The sequence below is a fragment of the Mirounga angustirostris genome, unplaced genomic scaffold (assembly GCF_029215605.1).
Source record: "Mirounga angustirostris isolate CCGP_5_RB_7025 unplaced genomic scaffold, mMirAng1.0.hap1 SCAF_12, whole genome shotgun sequence".
In the NCBI taxonomy this organism is placed as follows: Eukaryota; Metazoa; Chordata; class Mammalia; order Carnivora; family Phocidae; genus Mirounga; species Mirounga angustirostris.
This window is the reverse complement of record NW_026991720.1, coordinates 54,568,048-54,589,628: the sequence shown is the minus strand read 5'-3', so window position 1 is coordinate 54,589,628 and position 21,581 is coordinate 54,568,048. Positions and strand designations below refer to the sequence as shown.

General features: G+C 37.9%; 2 pseudogenes; both read left to right on the top strand.

Moving 5' to 3' along the window:
• Window positions 1-4,941: 4,941 nt before the first annotated feature.
• On the top strand, window positions 4,942-5,287 carry LOC123835783 (DNA-directed RNA polymerase III subunit RPC10-like; annotated as a pseudogene).
• Window positions 5,288-19,935: 14,648 nt separating this feature from the next.
• On the top strand, window positions 19,936-20,367 carry LOC123835782 (large ribosomal subunit protein eL28-like; annotated as a pseudogene).
• Window positions 20,368-21,581: the final 1,214 nt, after the last annotated feature.

Genomic DNA, 21,581 nt, shown 5'->3' with positions numbered 1-21,581 from the left:
GTCATCACTGCCTTGCTTTCCTCTTTCCCTTCTTCTCTTCTTCCTTCATTTTTTGCCTCTATAAACAATGGTGAAATAGCATTACATATAAACATTCTCTATTTGTACTTTCATTTCTGTAGGTTAAATTCCAAAAGTAGGATTTCTAGGCCAAAATATCTATATAGTTTTTAATTTTATACTGATAATGCCCAACTGCTTTCCAGAGTAGCCATATCAACTTCGAGTCTACCAGCACTTTTTCAGAGTTCTCATTGCTCCCCATCTTACAGATACTTGGTATGTTCAGGCTTTTACATTTTTTTTTAACAATTTGTTTGGTATAATGATATCTCATTTTAATTTAGATTTAAATTTCCCTGATTTGTTCTTCTTTGAATTGCCTTTTCATATTTAGGGATTTTTTGGACATTCAAAAACATAAGAGATTTTGTCTTTAATAAATTCTATAAAATTTCACTATCTCTTCTAATATTGCTTCTTTTTTTCCTCTTTATTCTGTCTAGAATACTTTTAGATATAGAACTTTACACCTTATCCTGTATGTCACTTAATGTCCCTTTCAGATTTTCATTCTTATTTGTCTCTTATTTCTGTGTAATCTCTTCAGATACCAGCTCACTAATTATTTCTTCAGTGATGCCCAAACAAGAATACCATCTCTAAATTTCTAATTTCAATCTTCAATGCTTTCTAATAGGCTTACTTCTTTTTTTCAGATTAGCTAATTCATTTTGATAGAATTTTTTTCATGTTACTTTTAATGCCCTCTAATAATATTTCATTAAACTCAATGACATACTTATTTTATTTTATATTCTGTATATCTGATCATTCAAAATTGGCGGTCTATATGCACCTGCTTTTGCAGAGATCTTTTTGTTTGTAACTGTAGTATGTTTTTATTATTATTCACAAAAATAGAATCTTAAGTATTCTAGGCATATGTTCATATTATTAGCAAGTAGAGATAATTTGTATTTTTCTGATATTTATACCACTTATTTGATGTTTTTTGCCTAATTGCATTTACTAATAGCTCCAAGACAATGTAGAGTGCTATTGAAAACAGTAGCATTCCTGTCTTCCTTCTAATGGTTTTTCTAGCTAATCATGTCTATCTCCCCCATTACAAATGCTATATGCTAACAAACTGTACATACATAGCCAAAGTTCATCAAAAACCCACAAAATGCAAACAAAATGTACATTTATTATCGAACAATCATTTTCAATGAATTACATGCGCAATGCATTATTTGGATACCTCTAAAGAAAATCAAGAAAACTTAGACACAATTACATAGAGGATTAAAAGGTGTTAAATATTTATCTTACCCAAACTGTCATGAAAAAGGCAAGAAAGATTGAAAAGACGTAAGTACACAAGGATAAAGACAATGTGGAAAGGAAGTTACTTCAACGCAGCTTTGGAAACTAGGAAGGAGGTGGATGACTGGTGTATTAGTTTCCAATGACTGTTTTAAACAATTATAACAAACTCAATAGCTTAAAATAACACACACTTATTCTCTTACACTTCTGAAGGTCAGAAATCCAAAATGGTTTCACTAACCCAAAACAAGTTTCTGGCAGGATCATGCTTCCTTGGGAGGCTCTATTGTACAGTCTTTTTCCTGGTACTTTTCCAGGTTCTAGGGCTGCATTCCTTGATTCAGGGCCCCACCTTCCATCTTCAAAGCTAGCAGCAAAATATCTTCAAAACTCTGTTTCTATTATCCCATTGCCTTCTTCCTCTTCTGAAGTCAAAAAATTCACCCTCAGACTCCCCTTATAAGAATACTTGTGATTACATTTAGGGACCATCTGTACAAAACAGAATAATTTCCCCATCTCAAGATCCTTAACTGAATCACATCCGCAATGCCCCCTTATGCCATGTAAAGTTACATTCCCAAGTTCCATGGATTAGGTCTTAGATAATATTTTGAGGCTATTGTTCAACCTACTACATGTGGTAGACTTCAGCACATCGAAGCTGAAAATTACATTGTCAGTAAGGAAAGCAACAGAAGCAGGATATTTTGTCACAGAACCACAGTAGGGAACAGCGATTAAAGCCATCAGCCAGGTACCTCTACAACTGGAGGTAACTGGTGCGGTAGAAATCAGAAGAATTGGTTAGCCATGGAATACATCATTAGATGCCTCAGATCACTGTCCTAAATGTTTACAGTCAGGTCACTTCCCCCGTCTAATGCAGTAGACTTAGGGACACTGCATACTGCTAAGAACAATGACACCACATGAAAAATGAATAGTCATTAATTATCATTGAAGCCCAGATATCTTTTCCCAATTGGCTCTAAGAATGCTTATAAGAAGCTGATATACCCTGGGCTGGAGGACAAATGAATATTCTTTGTGGAAAGGCACAGGGACAATAGAAGAACAAAAGATATAGACCCACGTGAATCACCCAATAAAACCAAATTAAGTACCACACAGTAGATCCCACCAATCAACAAGACCCACATACTCATACATACCTTTGAATCAATTTTTGATGTCTATTTCTTAAATCCTAATGGAAAGTCATGTATAACCAGACATTTGAAGAAAGCCTCTAACATAAAGACTAAAGTAAACAAGGGGGAAAAAGAAAAGAATCTCAGCAAAGAAGCAAAAGACTTTTTTTTAAAACTGGCTTCAGATCTTCAGAGAGATTAGAATTATTATACTCATAAAATGAGAACATGAGGTAAATTTTAAAAATGCCATGCACAGAAAAAAATAAAAATCTTGGAAGGTAAAATTATGACAGTAAAAAAGGAATGTCCAATAGAAAGGTTAAAGACAAAGATGAAGAAACGTCTCAGAAAGCAGGAAAAAAGGGAGAGACTAGAATATTATTCCAAGACTTAAAACACTGACCATTTACAATTCCAGGAAAAAAAGATGAGAAAAGACAGAAAAGAAAGTTATCAGAGATAAATGTTTAAAATTTTTTCGAAGCTAAAGCATATGAATTCATCAACAGGGATCATCAAGTGCTCAGCATAATGGTTGCACAGACATACATAAAAATGTATCATTGTGAAATTTCAGAATACATGGGGGCACAGAGAAAATTCTAGAAGTTTCCCAAGAGAAATTATAAGAGCTCACATTGCGGAATCAGAATGACATCAGACTTTTCAACAGAGATGCTACAAGGTAGAACACAGTGGAGCAATGCCTTTGAAATTCTCAGGGAAACGAATTTTCAACTAAGAATTGTATATTCAGCCAAACTATTAAGTAGAATATCCACAGTTAAAATAGTCAAAATTTTAGTAATTTTACCGCCATGCATCCTATTTCAGGAAGCTACAGGAGAGTATAATCAATTAAAATGAGGTTAACAAAAAAGGAAGAAAACAGGGGATCCAAGCAACAAAAGATCCACACACACACACACACACACACAAGATTCCTTACAAAAAATAAATGATAAGATCCCCCAAATTCATGGTGATGAGATACCTAGGACAGTTTTCAGGACTGAGGATGATTTGGTCTCCCAGGGGACATGTAACAATGTTTGGAGACCATTTATTATCTCAGGTTGGGCAATGAGGAGAGTGCTACTGGCATCTAGTGGATAGAGGCCAGAGACGCTGCTAAACATCCTACAATGTACACAGACAAGCCCCTACAACAAGTAATTATCCAACCCCAAATGTCAATAGCACTGAGGAAGTTGAGAAATTCAGTTTTAGGCTAATAGCTGTGCAGCAGGGTGAAACAGGAACCAGTACAACTTAAACAGATTCTGGATTCATTCTGTGGTCAATTTAGAACCACTGACATCTTAGAACTAAGCCTCAGAAAGTATCTTTTAACAGACAGACAAAATGATGCTATAATGTGAGCAGAGTGGTTATAGAGGCAGGCAGAAAGTACTTGACACAAATGAGCCGTTTTTCTTGACTGTAATTGCTGTATTACTAATTTTTTGCCTACTGTAAAAGATTCCTCATGATCTTGCCACGAACTTACATTGCTACTTTATCTCCTGCTGGTCTTCTCTGCCATACAATGGGATTTTTTGAACATACACCAATTGCATTCCCCATCCATTGCTCACACTGTTCTCTCCTCTCTCTCCACCTTGTTCTCCCAAGGGAATTCATTATCAACATCCACAACTAAGCTCCAAAAGTTAATAAAGCAGCAATCAATTAAAAATGAATAAAATGGCTCCTAAATATCAGGGCATTCTTAACTAATTTTAAATAGATATTAATCACGTAAACAATTGGTTTGTGTACTATTTAAAGTGTTCTGTCTACTGTGATCAACAAACCCCAAAATGTACAATAGCTCAAGCATAATAGAGGTTTCTCGCTCACACTCATCAAATCCAAATTCCAAATTAGCAGGTGCCTCTTCTCTCAGAAGTAATTTAGAGTTCCAGGCTCCTATTTTATAGTTCCTCCTTCTTGGCTGCTAATTTTAATGTGTTCATCAGCATTAAATGGGTAAATGGATAAAAGCATGCAGAATAATATATAGGAGGTCTTTATGGTCCAAGCCTGTACATGCCATACATCACTTTCACTTACTTTGCATTGGCTAAAACTCAGCCCTGGGAACACACATACTGCAAGGGAGGCTGGGAAATATCAACCTGCATGCCTAAGAAGAAGCAAATGGCTGGTTATTAGATAGCCAGTCTCTGCCATGGTGTGGTTCTGAAAATGTTTCTACTACTGTTCAGAAACAAAGTACAAGGAGATTTGGTTATTTGTAAGGCATGTATATAATAATAAATAATCACAAGGCAATTGAAATTGTACAGCAGAACGCCAATGAATGGAAACATTAAGACAGAAACATTAAGGAAAAGAGGAAAAGTCCCTGAATTGCAAAGAATAAAATAAAGAAGGTCAGAGGAACAGATAGTGTCAATGACACGCAAGGGGATATGGTGAAGAAATGGACTGTGGGGCCCAGTCGGCCACCAGGCTGCTCTTCTGCCTGGCTTCTGGAAACAGGCTGATTGTGGAGGAAGGACAGCTCTGCCGCCGTGACCCTCCAACACCTGCCCTGTGACGTGCACAATATCACCCGCGAGGTAACAAGTCGGAAGTATCCAAAGCTGGAAGACGTGGATGATGTGCCCCGTGGAGCAGCTACCTGGGAGAATGTTGACTCTACTACAGAGTCAGGTCCTAAATATGAACATCTTCGTGCCTAGTTCATGCGGTTTTGGACCCGCTCTGCAGAAGAGCCGATGACCACCTTCTACAAATGCTGCAAAGCTCCGTGTGGACACCGCTGAGGGACCAGGGCCACGCTGGCCGATCTGTGTCTGTTTACCTTGTTCCCCGGGGTGGGTTTCCAAACCGAGAGTGTGAACTGTGTGAACTGACAGTCTTTGCTGGTGTGGCAGAAAGCGAAGCCTTTTAGGGTAGCTGGCCAGGATGTGGGCAAATGCAGCCCACCTGCCAATCAGCGGATGAGCTCATTCATGTGGGGAGTCGGGGGGGGGGCGGATTTTGTGGGTGGGGAAGTGTATCCATAACTCCGTGCACTGTTTAATGTCCTGCTCATTTGTCTTTTACATGGATTAGGTAACTGACATTCTCTCACCATCAACCCTCTTAAATATCTACCCTGTTTGCACAATAAAGTAAAATTTTATAACTTAAAAAAAAAAAAAAGGAAGGAAGGAAAAGAAATGGTGGAGAGCAAGGGGGTAAACTTTGCCATCGCGGGCAAAGAGAATGCTGCTCTTTTTCCAGTGAGTCAGGAGGAGAAGAAAAGCTCTGTTGGTTATTTAAGAAACTGGAAAACCAATTTTGTCAAGGAGGTTAAAAAGATCCAAAGGTGGCTAGGAAAAAACCTGAAATGCTGAAGGGAAATTTTCGTAATACCTGAGTGATTTCTTCATATGGTGTTGAGTGGGTAAGTTGAACTATATGCAAAATGATTGCAGAACGGGGTAGGTGAAGATTTTTTTGTGTGAGGATCTTATTAAGGTGATCGTGTGATCTTTTATTATGACCTTTGTGCTGGGCATTTTGCTAATTATTGAGTTCCTACAATACCATGTCGAGATGGGTGCTACTATGTCGGGGTTTTTTGCAGGAGGTAAGTCAGTTGCCACATGTCACAGAGGTAGATGAGAGCTTGGGCTAAAATTAGAATTTTGGTCAGGTTCCTTCCAGGGTCCCTTAAACAGTTACTCAAAATCACTGCTATCATTTGTTGTTGTTGCTTGTCAGTTGGTCTGTTTGTTTTTTTTTCTTAATCAAGTCTACCAATTAAGTTATAGTAACATTATACTTCAATGTTTACATTTAAGTAAACATGCTTGCAATGTTTAATCTAATACCATACAATTTTTTGTACACTATAAATTATTTTTTGGTGTTCATTAAAATAGCGATTATCAATCCAATAGCCAAAAACAAATACAGGGCTTTGGAGATAATTTTGAAGAAGAAAAACAGGAACAATTAAATAGAAAATAAGTTAAATGGTTTCTTGAAGTTCTTTCTAGTTCTAGCAATCTATCTTTAAATTTAAGCGAAAATAGGCCTTGAAAACTTTTCTCAGAACATTTAATTTAGAATAGTGGTCAAACACCATATAAGTTGTGAATTTTTAGAACTCCACTAGAAATAGAAACTATTACCAACCTTAATTTTACAAAGTGTCCTGAGAATTCTCATTAGGATACATATTTCTTAAAATGAACTTTTATGAAGCAATTAATTTGGGAAAGTGTCACAACTAACATTTAATTGCTACTATGTACTTAGAAATGTTAGCTCTTTCTTTCCTTTTACAAATCATGTTAGCAAAATGTCAGTAGACAAATACATATTTAAGAAACTCTATACTCTAGGGCGCCTGGGTGGCTCAGATGGTTAAGCGTCTGCCTTCGGCTCAGGTCATGATCCCAGCGTCCTGGGATCGAGTCCCGCATCGGGCTCCCTGCTCCTTGGGAGCCTGCTTCTCCCTCTGCCTCTCTCTCTCTCTCTCTGTCTCTCATGAATAAATAAATAAAATCTTAAAAAAAAGAAAGAAAAAAAAAAAGAAAAAGAAACTCTATACTCTAATTGAGGAAACTGATATTTAAATAAAGTGAGTCTCCCAAGCATCTCATATTTAGAATATACTTTCACCTTGAGAACTACAAAAATAAGGATAGTTATTTGAAATGCTTGGAATATATGCCTGCCACTCCCACTGCTCAGCTAACAAACTTCCTTCATAATGGAATTTAAATGTCCCTTCAGTGAAATCTTTCCTGACCCCTCAGAGAATATCAGGTAAATGCTGCCCGGACTCTGAAAAAGATTCAGAGGAAAGAGTATCATGAATATTTATCAGTATCTTCTGTGAACACCGATAAAAGGGATTTACTTAACTAGTTTTTGCTTATATTATAGTTTTTGTGTTCTTTGTGTGTTTTTTTTTTTTTTTTAGGGAGAGGGAATATGTAGTCTTTGAACATAACATTTTTACTCCATACTCAGCAAGTTTTCTCTCCTTCAAAACACAAATGATTCGGCAAATGCCAGAGATTTCAGGATACCATCCTAATTTAATTGCATAAACACAAGTCAGCCCTATCTAGCTTTGCTGCCTAGCCAGGCTTACAGTGGCTCTTTCCCTGCTTTCTTCTCCAATTGGAATTTCCACCTGAACTTGCCCTATCTCTTGACATTTCTTATATGTTTCTGCTAAAATGTGGCTATATGATTATGCATTTCATTGCTTTTGCTTAATCATAGCTTAAAGGAGGCCATTTTGTCATGAAATCACTAAAAAATCATCTCCATATATATACACCTGATTTTATTGAGTATATGACATCATTTAACTCTAGATTTTGATTGTGGTTAAAGAGAAACGTCTGAGATTCTGTGGTATGACAGTTCTTCCAGTTCTGCAGGGCAAATACCCTTATATTACAAATTCCTTGATAATAGGAAGAACCTCTTCCTTGCCCAGAGCCTGGCACAAAACAGACAATCAGAGGAATTTGTTGCATGACCAGGTCAATAGATCAATGGCTTAATTACTAAGGCAGAGTATTCTTTTCTTTGCTATTGTTACTAATACGTTGCTTTTATTGAATAAAGCACAAAATCCTTTCAAATGAGATTTTCCATTTTGACTAGCCACTTTGTACAACATCGTAAATAAGACATAACTTTATTTCAATCACTTTCCAGTCCAAAAAAAAAAAAAATCAATGTATTAATAGAAAAGAAGCTGAACATTAAACAGTCTCAGAGAAGGGTCTACTTTTGTTTGAATTAATGCAAAGGCCATGGGAATCTGACATCTTGATCCATCTGGTCAGACATAAATGTGCTTATGATATTCTGGAAAGTTACTTCCCAAATCCCATTGGTTCGACTGTGTGATGAGAGGAGCACCAACCGTTGCGGTCTGTATTGCATCCCCATTCCCCAGAGATGGATCATCTTTTGAAGCATTTGAAAATTTAAAAACAGACTCTTATACAGAAATCCTATTACCCCATCTCATGTCCTTTTCAAAGACTGTAAGTTGCTGAGGAAATTTTGTGGAAGTCTTTTAATCTGATCTGTGTGTAATAAATTGAGACTGAAGAGCCTTTGCAATTGTTAGGGAAAACTCTGCCCACTCGATGGTTAGAACTCAAACCGGATACCCCTCCCACTGGACAGGTATTTACTTCCTTGAACCCAGAATCATTCACTGCTATTTTCAGCTGTAAAACACCAGTGAGGTAGCTGGGGGTGTGAAACATTAATATCTTTTGCTATTTCTAATCAGCACTTGAACCCATGTTCAAGGAGAAGGCACAGAAGGGAGGGAGAGACAGAAACTGGTCCCCTTACCACCCTCCTGAGCTGTGCTGTCTACAGTTAAATACTTCAGTGTATTTCCTTTGCAAATCAATTTGACACAGCTGAAGTCTGGTGCATTCACTTGCCTCTTCAATTATTTCTTTAGAACCCAAACTCAAAGATAAGCACTTTTGGAAAAAACAGCTAAACAAATCCATCGCCCGCATTACATCAAACTCTTTCAGACAGAAAATGCAGTCAACAGAGATCATCCTACTGAGTTGCAGATGTCTAAAATGTCACTTCTACAGGACATTTCCCTTCAGAAGAGAATTTGATTTTGCTTGGCCAGATACCTTCTTTGGCCCTGGCAGTCTACAGGCATTTTAAATCAAAGGCAATGTCTGTGCTGAAAGGGGGCAATGGTGACTCCCTCTTGTAAGGGGATCATGAAGGAGATCCATAAGCAACCCTAACAAATGGAAAGTCCAGCTAGAAGCCTCAGGCTGGAATGAATTTTACTCTCTGCTGTGTCAGCCAAAGGCTGTGTAGCTTCAGTGAGCTCTATTTTTGGAATCATAGAGCCAATGCTACAAATCATCATGAGGTTATCTTACCAACTGTACTAAAATTTCCATTCCTTTTATCACTCTGGAGCCGGTTGCTCTTAAAATGTAGCAAGGATATTTGTTTGGCAAAAGCCAAAAGAACCGGGGTTATTGACAATGAAACTATTTTGCAAACAAAGGAATATATTGAATAATGTCAGGGGAACCTGGTAACATTTTTGGTTATTCTGTTTTTTGAGTTATGGTTAGGGCACAAACCAGAGTTTAAATCCTGGCTGCCTGGTTTGTAACCTAAGGAGGCTTCTGTTTACCATTTTTGTGTTCTAATGTCTTTATTACAAAATGGGATAGTATATCACTTCAAGAGGTTACCACAAAGATGAAATGAGGCAATGCATGTAACGCATTTGCAGGCTACCTGACATACATAAAGCAGTAAAAATCACTAAGTCTCATCTCTTCCTCCTTTGTTGAGTAATCATGGCTTATACTCAAAAGAGCTCCTTATTGGCGAGATTTCTGAAGTCATTGATCATTTTTAATGGTGCTGCTTAGTTTGTCTCCAGTGTTTTCTTCTTGGTTTTCCTATTGCGCAGATCCTAATAGATCAAAATAACACAATGCTTAGACTATTATTCTTATTTTGACATTTTAATATAGTTCCAACCAAATATTTGAAGTAATGGGAGGATCTAAATTAACCATTAAATTAACCATTAAAGGGCCACCTGGATGGCTCAGTTGGTTGAGTGTCTTACTCTTGGTTTCAGCTCAGGTCATGATCTCAGGGTCATGAGATTGAGACCCATATCAGGCTCTGTGCTCAGCGTGGAGTCGGCTTGAGATTCTCTCACTCTCCCTCCCCTGCCCCCGCACTTGCACTATCTCTAAAATAAATATTTTTTAAAAATTAACCATTAAAGTCTCTCAGAGTCTTTGGACTCCAGGAAACAAACTGAGAGTTACATAGGGACAGGGGTGGGAGGATGGGGTATTAAGGAGGGCACGTGTTGTGATAAGCACTGGGTGTTATACACAACTAATGAATCGTTGAACACTACATCAAAAACTAATGATGTACTATATGTTGGCTAACTGAACATAATAAAAAAAAAAAATTAACCACACCAGATTAAAAATCAGGCTGCCAGTCTAGTCCACTGTGTGCAATATTTTGGAATTTATAAGTTATTTTACAGAAAGCTGTTTTGTCATTTGATTCTTATAACAACACCATGAGGTTATGTGGGTACTTTCCCCCTAGAGTAAGTAAATGGAGGATCCCAGTGATAAAATCACTTATTTAAGAACAAACACTAAATTATCAAGAGAGGGCTAGAAACTCAAGTCCCCTAAACTGAAAAAAACATTTTGTGTGTACCCGCATAGCGTACGTCTTCCTGTCGACCTGGGTCACCTTGAGCAGGTCACAAGATCTTTCTGTATCTCAAGGAGGAAAAATTATACCTATTTCACCAGAGTATTAGAAGGATAAATGAAGATAAGCTGTATGAAAAATTTTGAAAAGCTCCCTATGACCTCATTCTGACACCCTGGAATATAATATGCATTTGACATATTTTTATCATATATATAGCAGATGATAAAGAAGAATAGGTCAGCTGTTTTCTGAACGAAATTCTAAATGGTAGCAGAGTGTGCAGCTATATACTCTTCTACGAATTAGGCTTGTGATTATGAAGGAGAGGATAGAGACCCTAGGGCAACATGTGTAATCAGATGTCTACTGCTGCTTAACAGCTGTGTGTCAGGGCTCTCCAAAGAAAGAGAACCAAGAAGAGATACACAGATACATTTAAGAGGAGAGAATACCAGTAGTCACTAATTTATCCAAAATCTGTAAGACCTCTATTCTCCTTTCTCCCCTTTTCTATTCCTTCCTGTGAATTGTGCAACTTCTCCATTTCTCATGCTGTCACATTTTACTTCCAATTAGTTTACAGTGATACAAATCAGGACATGTTCCTAACATTTTTCACTGCCTACAGTAAAAAGTAGAGCTACATATATGTTTAAAGGCATTTAAAATTCCAGCTTTTTTTTTTTTTTCTTAATTTTTGATGTTGGGGGTGGGGGGAGTGAGGGTGAGAATTGGAAAGAATACCTACAAACATCCTCAGTTACCCACCTTACAAAGTCTGTGTTTAAACTTATGTTACATATTTTATTAGAAGGGCTACACTGGAAATTCTACTTAACATTTCCTTATAACTACAGTTTTCTTATATGGGCATTTATATACACTAATTTTTGTATGTGTATCAGAATATTATATACATATATAAACACATATAAATACATATAGTTTTTAGAATACAGTATGTCAGGCATTTCGGAAATGTATTAAGATATAGTATCTTATTTAATATAAATTAACATTTTCCCAAATACAAGAGACATTGAAAAATGTAATAATTGAAAAGTCCCCCAAATTAAAAATTGCAAGGAGTGTCTTTAATGTTATATTGGGAGTGCCGGTAAATACAAGAAGCAATGGTAATGCTCCATGATCTCTTTCATGTACTTTCCTCACATAGCCCTTTAAAAAAATTTTTTTTTTCTGAGACAGGTTAAGAGTTTTTGATCAAACATTTTATTCTAAATTTAATCATTTTTAAAAGCAGTCAACAGCTTTCACTTAGAAATTCCCTAACTCTGCTTCCCTAGTGAACATTTAGATGCATGCCAAGTAAAAGGTTTTTTTTTTAAACCTTTTTAAAAACATTGTCCCCATAGCTCTTAAAGTGAGAAAATTTAGGAAAATGTAATTTACTGTACTCTTTACAACACAAAAATACATATATCCGTTTGTCCAAGATTCAAAAAAAACTCTGACCTCAAACTGAACTTAGGCCGTTTGATTCCTAAAGAAATTTGGAGGGGAAATAGGAGAGGATTACAGTTGGGAAGAAAATAAGAATGAGTATCACACAACACATTCTTTTTGTAGCCCCAAATTTCTAAATGGCTAATATCACTCTGAACTGTTGAATTTCTCTTAATTATGCAAGCGAACTTTTAAAACTCTTGATAACAAAGAAAACTCCTGGAGAACTTATACTTCTATGGGCTTTGGAGGACACGGAGCTGGAGAGAGTTCCCACTCAGGCCAAGGGTGGAGTCTGCCAAGTAAACTCCAGCCCGGGTGGTGCATCACCCCAGGAGGATTCTGAGGCATCAAACAGAAATATATGTAAGGAAAAAAAAAAACTAAACAAGAAGTATATGTAAAGGCATTGAATGCTGCAGTTTAAGAGGAAAAGAAGTTCAAGTAAGGAAAGCAACATTGCAAATGGGATGGATGCATGAGAATTCCTTAAGTACTCAAGGAAAGTTACTGAAATTGGAGGGTACAGAGCTGCTATCAGGCATCTCACAAGCAGAGGAGAGTGAGACTGATAATGAGCCCCCAAATGAAAGAAGTCCCTTCTACAAACTTAGGGCCCTCCTGTAAAGTTCTGGACCAACAATTGTTCCTGCACAACCAGGCCATCATTTAGGGAATACAAATTTCATCATTATTCTTGACACTGGAAAATGTTGCCTTTCTGTTTGGAATAGAAGTTTTTTTGTTTTAGAGTTAAGTAAGCATTCAGGTCATTAAGGATCTGGGTGGTATAGCATATTCAGAGTATTTTTAATAATTTATTGTTTCTTAGTACCTTAGTGAAGCAGAAGGGTAAATGTTCAAGTAAGTGGATGAAAATTGGGTTTTTCTGGATGTTTTATTAAAGGACTCTAACAAATAGAAAAGTGAGACTTGAAAAGTGATCTAGCTTCCCTGTTACAGAAATCGCTATCTGAAGGTTGTCCAAAATGAGGAACCTAAAAAAGATGTGTGCTGGGCTGAATTAATGTGAATCAAATGGTACCAAAAAAAAGACAAGAATAAGAAGGAAGGCTGAATAAGCACAGAGATTAATGTGCAGGTGGCAGATCAATTTCCTGAGAGCTCAAGGACGAAAGAAAAAGAAATAACATTTATTGAGTTTTTCTATACCAGGCACTCTGTACCAGTATTTTAGATATAATTTAATCGTTCTGTTGACAAACATTTCATTTGAATGTCATATATGTGCTTTTTAAAATAAAATTTGTTTTTGGAACAGCTTTGCATTTTCAGAAGAAATGAGTAGTAGAGTTTCCATACATCCCACATTCAATTTCGCATATTATTAACATCTTACATTAGTATGTTATATTTCTTACAGGTTTCTTACAGGTGTTTTTAAAGCCCTTAAGACTCTTAAGTCATTTAACATTTGTACAGATGAGAAACTGAGGCTCACAGAAATTCTGTTCCTCAAAATATGTGACCGTTTTACCCACAATGCCACACAGCAACCTATCTTATTGCTGAAATCAAGTCTAAAGAGCACATCTCGTCAAAGACCTGGCTAACAAAATAGCTGTCTTTGCACTTGTACTCAATTGTAATATTTATATGTAGTGCCCTTTACTGTCCCTCAAGAATTTTTGCACATGATGTCATTTTATTGTTCAATAGTGTTTATGGATAAGTATAAGAAGAACAGCAGATCCTGCTGTTGGGTCAGGTGTGACCATGCCACAATTTGCGATGAGGTTCGGTTTTATTTTAACATTTTGTCTGCACGTTGAGGCAGGGTAGCGCCGATGCCAAAAGCCTAAAAGATACACACTGATTTTTCTTTCCTCACCCATGAGCCTATTTCTTCATCACATCTATCAATTACACCACCATAGTGGCCCTTCCGCATGAGTGCCCTGTATCAAGTCACGGCTATTTTTTCTTATAAAATCCAAACCAACTCCTCTTGTTCATGAGCTCAGTTCCTGATGCTTTATCCTTGTATCTACTTGTCTGCCATTATTTGTTTCATACGTAATAGGAAGCATTTCCTCAGGTTTCTTTCCCTCAAGTTTCTCACTTTCATGGCTTCCCCAGTTTAGGGGTACACTCTCAAACAGTGATTGCACACTCATCACTTTTTGCCTCTTAGCCCGGTCTATATGAACATGAAATAACACCCCATTAAAATGCAAACTGGGAATAAGACCTTAACTCTAAAACGCTTAAAAATAGAGCTACCCTATGACCCAGTAAATGCACTACTAGGTATTTATCCAAAGGATACAAATATAGTGATTCAAAGAGGCACATGCACCCCAATGTTTATAGCAGCAATGTCCACAATAGCCAAAATGTGGAAAGAACCTAGATGTCCATCGAGAGATGAATAAAGAAGATGTGGTGTGTGTACATATATATGGAATATAATGGAATATTGCTCAGCCATCAAAAAGAATGAAATCTTGCCATTTGCAACAATGTGGGTAGAGCTAGAGGGTGTAATGCTAAGTGAAATAAGTCAGAGAAAGACAAATACCATACGATTTCACTCATATGTGCAATTTAAGAAACAAAACAGATGGGGGTGCCTGCGTGGTTCGGTCAGTTAAGCATCTGCCTTCAGCTCAGATCATGATCCCAGGGTCCTGGGAGCAAGCCTCACATCAGGCTCCCGGCTCGGCGGGGAGCCTGCTTCTCCCTCTGTCTCTGCTGCTCCCCCTGCTTGTGCGTTCACTCACTCTCTCACTCTTTCTCTCAGTCTCTGTCTGTCAAATAAATAAATCAAATCTTTAAAAAAAAAAAAAAAAAGAAAGAGAAAGAAAAGAGATGAACATCAGGGAATGGAAGGAAAAATAAAATAAGATGAAGATTGTGGGAGGGATGGGGTGGCTGGGTGATAGACATTGGGGAGGGTATGTGCTATGGTGAGCTCTGTGAATTGTACAAGACTGTTGGATCACAGATCTGTACCTCTGAAACAAATAATACATTATATGTTAAAAAAAAAAAAAAAAAGAAGATAGCAGGAGGGGAAGAATGAAGGGGGGGAAATCGGAGGGGGAGATGAACCATGAGAGACTATGGACTCTGAGAAACAAACTGAGGGTTCTGGGGAGGGGGGATGCATTAGCCTGGTGATGGGTATTAAAGAGGGCACGCTCTGCATGGAGCACTGGGTGTTATACGTAAACAATGAATCATGGAACACTACATCAAAAACTAATGATGTGATGTATGGTGATTAACATAATAATAAAAAAGTGGGAAAAAAAGATTACCATACGACAAAAAAAAAAAAAAAAAAGATGAGGATTGAGAGGGAGGCAGACCATAAGAGACACTGAACTCTAGGAACAAACAGGGTTGCTGGAGGGGAGGGGTTTAGGGGGATGGGGTAACTGGGTGATGGGCATTAAGGAGGGTACGTGATGGAATAAGCACTGGGTGTCATATGCAACTGATGAATCACTAAATGCTACCTTTGAAACTAATAATTAAAAAAAAAAATGCCTGTTGTCAGAACGCCTGATTGGATACTGCCATATCTTCCTTTTCTGATGACATTGCCTTATTTTTACTCTACTAGTTTTTTTTAATCATACTCCTAATCTGTTCACATCTTACCCAAAAATAAGTCTTCAGAAGGAAACTTACCTTCTACTTTTAAAATTGTTTTTTATCAAATAGCACATGAATTTTAAAAATTCAAATAGTCCATGGGCTTATATTGAAAAATAGCTGTTTATCCTCCCAACTTCCACCTAAATCCCTCTCTGCAGAGGCAGGAATATTCAAATTTCTTTGCTGTTTTTCTACTCTCTTAAGACTTTCAAATTTATGCCCATATATTGTTTTAATTTTCCAATTTTGAATATTATTTATTGACTATCTAGAATTGAATATAAGGATTTGGCTATAATACTATCCTTCTTTCTACCACAGAAAATAAATATTTAGACTCAGTACAGTTTCCCCAGCAGAACTGACCAAATATATAAATTTATAAAAAACTCAATGTTGAGTTTTAATATTTTAACTCTATAATGTTCACAGGTGACCCATGTGCTAGACAAGGATTCATTTAATTCCTTAACAACTTTGTTTTCCTGAAGTTAGTAAATTACTTCCTCCTTTTGTTTTGCTTCCCAGAGGGAAAGTAGAGGAATTTTCAGACTAAAATTCTTTGCCAGCAAATGTGCACCATGAGAAACACTATAGGAAAGTCTTTAGACTGAAGGAAAATGATGCCAACTAGAAGCAGAGAATTTTAAGTATGAAGAGTGCCAGAAAGCATAAAATAGAATATAAGTACTATTTAAAATACCAACAAAAATAATAGTAATAATAATAGTACCTTGTGGGGGTTATAAAATATGTAGAAAGAAAATGTGTAGATGAGAACTGTACCAAAGGTGAAGTAGGGGGCACACGGAGTTAAACTTCTTAGTGTCCTTGAAAGTGCAAGAAGTGTAAAGCACCAGGTTAAGGTTTAATGTAGGCCTCAGAGGTACATCTTCTAACACCTAGACTAACCACCAAAATAATAATACAATGTGGGGCGCCTGGGTGGCTCAGTTGGTTAAGCGACTGCCTTTGGCTCAGGTCATGATCCTGGAGTCCCGGGATCGAGTCCCGCATCAGGCTCCCTGCTCGGCAGGGAGTCTGCTTCTCCCTCTGACCCTCCCCCTTCTCATGCTCTCTGTCTCTCATTCTCTCTGTCTCAAATAAATAAATAAAATCTTAAAAAAAAAAAAAAGAATAATACAATGTATATGACTAACAAGCTAATACAAGAAATAATAAATCATGTTTAATAGGCATGCAAGGAGAAATAAGGGGCAGGAAAGATTAGATCTTGGAGTACAAATAGCAAAGTGTTTTTTTTTTAAGCCCAGCTATATCAATAATAATATTAAATATAAATTGACTAAATAACCCAATTAAAAGACAAATTATTAGACTCAGATTAAGGACAAAGCATAACATCCAATTCTATTCTATCTAGTAAAGACATACTTTATTAGTGTGTCAATGCACTAACGCTGTTAGTTTCCTATTGCACCTGTAACAAATTACTACAAATTTAGTGACATAAAACACAAATTTATTATTTCATAATTTGCAAGCTTCAGAAGTTCAAAATGGTTTTCCAAAGCTAAAACCAAGGTGTCAGCAGGGCTATATTCCTTCTGGAGGCTCTAGGGGACAATTCATTTCCTTGCCTTCTCCCTGTGCTTCTAGAAGCTGCCTGGACTCCGTGGCTGATGGCCCTTCCATCTCCAAAACCACCAGCATAGCAACTTCAAGTCTCTTTTTGACTCTAACTCACTGGCCTCCCTCTTTTTCTGATAAGAAGCCGTGTGATTATACTGGGCACCTCCATATAATCCAGGATAATCTTCCCATACGAAGATCCTTAACTAATCACATCTGAAAAGTACCTTGACACACTCATAGGTTCCCAGATTAGCTGAAGTGTAGCCCTGGAGGGTCATTTAACTCAACCGAAGGCTGCGTGAATGAGAAATACATTTTGTTGTGTTAACTGACTGAGGTTTCAAGAATGTTTACCAGCACATAGTCCATTTTTCCTAATTCACCTGTAAAGTAGAACACTGATATAGCTTAAGGCCCAGGAATTCAATTGCTTGTTAATATACCCGAGATTCCTTACACATGTGTTCCAGCGAAAATAGCAAAAACATCAGATTCATATGCTGTTATATATTGGAATTATAAGCATATATTTTAAAACATTTACTACATCTAATGGTATAAGTGACAGTGTTTACGTCATTAAATGTAGTGAACATAATTGACTTGAAAATATCTGCAGGGAACAAAAAATTATAAAAAATGACACTGCAGATTTAAAAAGCAACCAAATAAATGTTCTAAAAATAAATGCACACTAATTCAAATGAAGGCAGTAACGGAGATGTTTAGCAGCGGTATGGACACAAAAGAAAAGAGATTTATGAACTAGCAGATATAAAGGAAAAATGAGGCATGATGGATAAAATGAAAAGAATGAGGGGGGAAGTGCATAAAAGACGTGGAGGGTAACCACAGATACAAATAGTATAATGAAACTTCAGAACACCAAGAGAAAGACAAGCTATTAAAACCGACTAGGAAAAAAAAAACAAAACAAAAACAAAACAAAAAAACAACTAGAAGAGACCCACTGCCTTCAAAATAATGCTGTCTTTGATCTCTTCTAAGCACAATGAAAGCCAGAAGTCAGTTAAATGGTTATCTTTAAGAGGCTGACAGAAAATAACACTCAACCTGGAATTCTATACCCAAATAATGTATCTTTCAAGAAAATGGCAAAATTAAGACATTCTCAGATGAAAGATAACAGAGCACTCACCAGCAGTCCTTCTTGTTAGAAGATGGAGGAGGGTCAGTATCGTATCCTGCAGACCGAGAAGGCACTTTGAGACGGAAAAACGAAGCAAGCCACTCCATACCGTTTGAATCAGGGTAACTTACTGATGGGGAGGATCCGGCTGGCAGGTGGGCTTGCAATCCAGGTGATGTACAGCTATCCTACATACCTATCCTCTGCTGAGTCCAGACTGTAATCCCCAGCTTTTTTTTTTTTTTTTTTAAAGATTTTATTTATTTATTTGAGAGAGCGAGAAGGAGAGAGAGTACATGAGAGGGGGGAGGGTCAGAGGGAGAAACAGGCTCCTCGCTGAGCAGGGAGCCCGATGCGGGACTCGATCCAGGGACTCCAGGATCATGACCTGAGCCGAAGGCAGTCGCTCAACCAACTGAGCCACCCAGGCGCCCTGTAATCCCCAGCTTTTATCGTGTGATGGGCAAGGTGGTGAGGTCACATGGTAGTTATCTAAAGTGGGGCCTTCTGTGAACCACTTTAGGGACGGTCAGAACAAGCCTTCCCGCGTTCTGGTTAGGGGCTACATTAACCTCCTTTAGGAGTAACACACGCAACCCCAAGGGGGATGGATGCCCTGGCCTGAAGGAGCTGCAATCAGTGTCGTCAGCGCTCCCACAACTACTGAGGAAAATTCTAAAGGGCGTGCTATAAGTACAAAGGAAGTGATTCCAGGTAAAAGCTCTCAACTGCAAGAAGCAACGAAGCGCCGAAAAGGTGGTTTAAAATGTGGGCAAAAAAAAAAAAAAAAATCCAGGGCGCCTGGGTGGCTCAGCTGGTTAAGCAACTGCCTTCCGCTCAGGTCATGGTCCTGGAGTCCCGGGATCGAGTCCCGCATCGGGCTCCCTGCTCGGCAGGGGGTCTGCTTCTCCCTCTGACCCTCCCCCCTCTCATGTGCTCTCTCTCATTCTCTCTCTCTCTCTCAAATAAATAAATAAAATCTTAAAAAAAAAAAAAAGTCTATGGTGTGGGGCGCCTGGGTGGCTCAGTCGGTTAAGCGACTGCCTTCGGCTCGGGTCGTGATCCTGGAGTCGCTGGATCGAGTCCCGCGTCGGGCTCCCTGCTCGGCGGGGCGTCTGCTTCTCCCTCTGACCCTCCCCCCTCTCATGTGCTCTCTCTCTCTCACATAAATAAAATCTTTAAAAAAAAAAAATCCATAAAATGTAAAATGTGGGCAAAAGTAAACATTGATTGTATTAAACAAAAAGAATAACGTAGAGCCTCTCAAAGTTTTTGTACGGATTTAAATCATATAGAACACATTCTCCGCTTTCCGTCTCCGGCTGCCGCAGCGAGAGGAGCCGCCGCCATGTCCGCCCACCTGCAGGGGATGGTCGCGCGGAACTGCTCCAGCTTCCTGATCAAGAGGAACAAGCAGACCTACAGCACTGAGCCCAACAACCTGAAGGCTCGCAACTCGTTCCGCCACCACGGGCTGATTCACCGCGAGACCGTGGGCGTGGAGCCGGCGGCCGACGGTAAAGGCGCGGTGGTGGTCATGAAGCGGGGATCCGGCAGCCGAAACCCGCCACCTCCTACGTCCGAACCACCATCAACAAGAACGGCCGGGCCACCCTCAGCAGCACCCGGCACATGATCCGCAAGAACAAGGACCGCCCAGATCTGCGCTTGGCTGCCATTCGCAGAGCCAGCGCCATCCTGCGCAGCCAGAAGCCTGTGATGGTGAAGAGGAAGCGGGCCGCCCACCAGGAGTTCCTGAGCACCTGCCCCTGCCGCTAAAGCAATAAAGATGGCAACCTCCTCAAAAAAAAAAAAAAAAAAAGAACACGTCCTCTTACCACAATGGAATTAAGCTAAATACATTTTCAAGGCATTAAAATTAACTCGGTAATTTAAAAATATACTTCTAATTAACAAAAGAAACTATAACGGAAATTAGAAGGTAGAGTATCACAACCGAATAATGGTGCAAATATCATACAGTATAAGAAAACTTAAAAACTGTTAAAAAGGGATTAAACTAATACAGGAAAAGTCAGTCTTAAGTGCATATTTAAAAAAAAATAAGAAAGGTTGAAATTAAGGAACTAAGTATCCATCGAAAGAGATTAGTAAAATAACAGTAAAATAAGCCCAAAATGACAAAAGAGCCTGCAAAGCAGGAAATAAAAACAGTAATAGCAGAAATTGATGAAATAAGTGAAAAACTACCATACAGAATATAGACGAACAACAAAGCCAAAGGTTGGTGGTCCTGGAATTGGCAAACCTGAAGTAAGTCAAGGAAAAAAAAAGTCACAAATAGCCAGTATCAGGATGGGGTGAATGTTAAATTGGGAGGAGGCTATTAGTAAAAGAATTCATATTTTTCAAATTTGTAGAAAAAATAACAAGTAGTAAATACGAATATTCCTACTTCCATTAAAGAAAAAGAATCACCGGTTTAACATCTTCCCACAAAGAAAACTCCAGGACCATATGGCTTCACTGACAAGTTCTAATAAACATTCTCAGAAGAAATGATTCCAATTCTATGTGAATCTCCCCAGAAAAGAAAAAAATTAATAAATAACACATTCAAATTCATTTTATGAGGCTAGTAACACCTTAATATTTTTTTTAAAAAGTTAAAAAAGGAAAATTAGAGTCCAGTTTCCCTTTCGAACACAGTTGTAGAATTCATAAGCCAACAATACGGTACTATGTAGAAAGGATATTATTATGAAAAAAGTGTGTTTTATCCCAGAGGAGCATTAGTTTAACAGCAAAAAATCATTAGATTGATATTAGAAAATAACTGAATGCATTTTGCCACAAAAATAGATTAAAAAAGAGAAAATTCATAGGGGTTGACAAAACTTTGATAAAATTAACCTCCATGTTAACAGCTCTCAGAAACTAGAGGGGGGAAAAGGAAATTTCCTTTATCTGATAAAGGATATATACAATATCATTTAGAGCAACACCAAAACTTCAATGTTGTTGAAATGTTG